The sequence below is a fragment of the Salvelinus sp. IW2-2015 genome, linkage group LG15, assembly GCF_002910315.2.
Source record: "Salvelinus sp. IW2-2015 linkage group LG15, ASM291031v2, whole genome shotgun sequence".
Classification (NCBI taxonomy): domain Eukaryota; kingdom Metazoa; phylum Chordata; class Actinopteri; order Salmoniformes; family Salmonidae; genus Salvelinus; species Salvelinus sp. IW2-2015.
This window is the reverse complement of record NC_036855.1, coordinates 65,817,402-65,821,181: the sequence shown is the minus strand read 5'-3', so window position 1 is coordinate 65,821,181 and position 3,780 is coordinate 65,817,402. Positions and strand designations below refer to the sequence as shown.

At 48.2% G+C, this 3,780-nt stretch overlaps 1 protein-coding gene and 1 pseudogene across 1 annotated transcript in view; both read left to right on the top strand.

Moving 5' to 3' along the window:
- LOC111973858 (transcription initiation factor TFIID subunit 4-like) overlaps positions 1–3,780 on the top strand; it is a 747,250-nt gene that overhangs the window by 253,751 nt on the left and 489,719 nt on the right. The gene's annotated exons all lie outside the window — the stretch shown is intronic.
- Positions 1–3,780, top strand: part of LOC111974468 (protein TANC2-like) — a 54,289-nt pseudogene that overhangs the window by 20,324 nt on the left and 30,185 nt on the right.

The window sequence follows — 3,780 nt, the reverse complement described above, 5'->3', positions numbered from 1 at the left end:
GGACGGACTACGAGGGCCAATGAGACCAGCATGATGGAGAGAATGGAGCGATGGGAGAGGAGTGGGCTCCTCTCTCCACCTTCGGCTCCCCTTCCCAGGACTCTCCATCCCCCGGCTCCAGCGCGCTCCGTCTTACGCTCCCGAGGGATTATGATGGGCGCGGCGGGTGCAGGGGTTCTTACTCCAGCTGGAGCATACCTGGCCACTGTTCGCCCCACTCCCTCGGGAGCGGAGAGGGTGAGTGTCCTCGTCTCCTGCCTGACGGGTCGTGCTCTGGAGTGGCCAACGCAGTCTGGAATGCCCGGACTCAGCGAAGGGAGCAAGACTAACCCCGGGAGATGGTTCGCCACGTGCGGGCTTGTCGTGGCCGTGTTGACCAACCCCAGAAAGCGGGAAGAAGGGGGGGAGACCGCGGGCGTGGGGGGGGAAGGCCGAAGCGGCGGTGAGACGACGGTATTTCATCGTGCAGCCGGACGGAAGAGGGGACAGGCCGACAGGATTTCGAACGCTGGAGTTACCCGGAAAGCGTTCGGGCGCGGGGGGCAGGATCAAGGGACGAACGTGAACGACCCGTGGCTCCGTTAAAGTCTGAACCAGCATCATCTCGGCAGCACGGTCCGTCACCGCTCATTCACGCCCTTTAGTGGGTAGGTTGGCCAGAACGGAAGCCACTCTTCAAGTAACCACAGGCAGCGATTGGACAGCCACGGGCTTGAGTGTTTACTGCCAAAGGAGCAAAAGGGCAGGAAAGCCACCTAAAGACTCTCAGTATGGATAAAAATAAGAGTTTCCTGGTGCTGAGTGGCCAAGCGTCAAAGTCTGAGAGAAGAACCTGGGAGTCGATCCCTTACGGTGGGAAGCATGGGGGTGGCAGCATAATGCTTGTGGGGATGTTTTTCCAGTGGCACGGGGACGGAGATAGTCAGGATCAAGGCACAGAAGAAACGGCGCGTAAAGTACAGAGAATCTGATGAAAAACCCTGCATACGCAGAGTCTCAGGCCTCGGACTGGAGTAAAGGTTCTCCTGTCCAAACAGGACAGAAGCGACCCTAAGCACACAGCCAAGACAAACACAGGAGTGGCTTTGCGGACAAGTCTGCTGAATCTCCTTGAGGTGGCCGCAGGCCAAGAGCCGGACGTGCAACCCTCCGATCCGATGGAGGACGGTGGTGTGGTGGAGAACCCGTTCCTCCATCGATGGGAGAGGGTTGGCTGCTGCTCCTGCTGACTCCATTTGGTGGTGCGGGATTCTGTAACGCTCTGAGTGTCGGGAGGTGCGAAGTCAGACGCAGGAACAGCAGAGCTTCAATATGTTGAGTCTTTTAATACTCAACTTGCAAACGCAATGTCCAACACGGACGTACTGGGTGTCACACACAACGGTCCAACGACACGATAAATAAACCCAGTCCACAATAATAACATCCACTCCCGAAATCCAAAAGCCACAATGAAACAATCCCGCACAAAGAAGCGTACGGGCTGGCTGACTAATAAAGCCACACTAAWTAACAATTAACTGAACACAGGTGATACAAATAAACACATAAGGAGGGGGAGGAAAAAGAGTCAGTGGCAGCTAGTAGGCCGGTGACGACGACCTCAGAGCGCCACCCGAACGGGAAGGAGAGCCTGCCTCGGTTGAAGTCGTGACAAAGACGCCACCAAGAAGTGCAATTCTTTCACAGTGATTCTTGGGGATTTTGTTGCTTCTCACCATTTTCCTCCCTATCCTGGGGGGCAAAATGCATTTGCGTCCTCTGCCCGTGAGGTTTTCATCTGTTCCATATCTTTAGATTTTTTAAGTAATTGCTCTGGTAGCCATTACCAGATTTAAAAAAAATGTATTTAACCTTTATTTAACTAGGTATTTATTTAACTAACCTTTATTATGAAGGTCTACGACCATCTGTCTCTTTTGAACTGCCAGTTCTTTTGTTTTCTTCATGGTGTTGGATGACAAAGGGATATTGTATGCGTGTTACCTCATTTTTATACCCTAGTAAAACAGGAATTGATGTAATGGCTCATTATAGTTCCTTAAGACTTAGATAAACTTAAATAAGTGGAATTTWATTATTGGTTTAATTTTGGTAGATGTTATGTACAATAAACTTTAAAGGTGCCATTAATTGTGAAACCTTGATTTGGAGGACATTGATTTTGAATTAAATCAATAAATAGTTTTGGTGGATTCCATTGAAACGTTAATAAAATACATTATTTCTCACATGTTGGTATTTTGAGTTTCTCTCTATAATTATATTGTTTATATTTTTTTAAGTATTGTTTGTGCATTGCCAGTCAGGGGTGCCAGTAATTTTGGAGCCCACCATGCTAACACTAGCTGTATACCGGATAGCAACAATAGGACCTGTGAAGAAGAACAGCCTTAGCAAAGCATCTGGGCATGTGAACAGCTAACAAGCTAACTCTCTTGGTTTCACCCTCTTTGCTGCAGGGCACGCTGGACTGGGAGGACTTCACACAGCGCGTAGACAACCTGGCCATGTTCCTGGTCAAGAGAAGGGACGGGACCAGGATGTTTGTTCACCCATCATTCAGAGAGTGGCTGATCTGGAGGGAGGAGGGGGAGAAGACCAAGTTCCTCTGTGACCCCAGGTCAGGGGGTGGATGGGTCTTCTGGGGTGTGTGTGTGGGAGGAGGGGTACTGTCCAAGAGACTGATATAGTCTTGGATAGGGTAACACAATTCTGGGAAATTTTCCCAAATTCCTAGGTTTCCATAAATCCCGGTTAGAAGATTCCTGGAATCGGGAGGAAAAATCCTTCAACCAGGATTTCTGGAAAACCTGAGAATTTGGGGAAAGCTACTAGAACCATAGTCTTTGCAACCCCATCCTTGGCGTTACCGTATCTTGGAAACTGTTCTCTCACTGGCTAATGGCTAGTGACAATGTAGATAATGTGTGTGTGGTATGGTCAAGTCATTAAAGTGGTGTTTGCAACTGTTCAAATGGTCTGACCTACAGTATGTAAAGCCCTTTACACTCGTACCCGTATACAGGTTGACAACGGCAGATTTGGACACTGCTAAATGCCTAAATTGGAGCTCAGTAGCTGTACAGTAACATGCTATAATGACGTCAGAGCTCAGTGGCTGTACAGTAACATGCTATAATGACGCCAGTCAATGGCTTTACAGTAACATGCTATAATGACGTCAGTCAATGGCTTTACAGTAACATGCTATAATGACTTCAGAGCTCAGTGGCTGTACAGTAACATGCTAGTCAAGGAGACTTCAGTGGCTGTCCAAGTAACACTGCTATTTAACCTCAATGATGTCAGAGCTCAGCTGCGTAGTAACATAATGCTATACATAGGAGACTGCACAGAGCTCATGGCTGTACAAGTAACATGCTATACATGAGTCAGAGCTCAGTGGCTGTACAGTAACATGCTATAACAGACGACAGACTCCAGAGATCCGGTTTACGTAACATTGCCATCAGCACAGCACGTATCACGAGCTCAAAGTGGGCTTGGTACCTAGTAAATGTCTTCATAAATGACTTCCACAGCACGTTCTCAAGTGGCTGTAAGTAACATGCTATAATTCTCGCATGAGTACAACATGATTCAGAGCTCAGATGGCTGTTACAGTAACATGCTTATACATGAGTTCGAGCTCAGTGGCTGTACGTAAACATGCTATAACATGAATCAAGAGTTCGTGGCTGTACAGTATATATGGTAATATACAATGGAATCAGAGCTCAGTGGCTGTATCAGCGTAATGCGTCACGTCATCTGGAT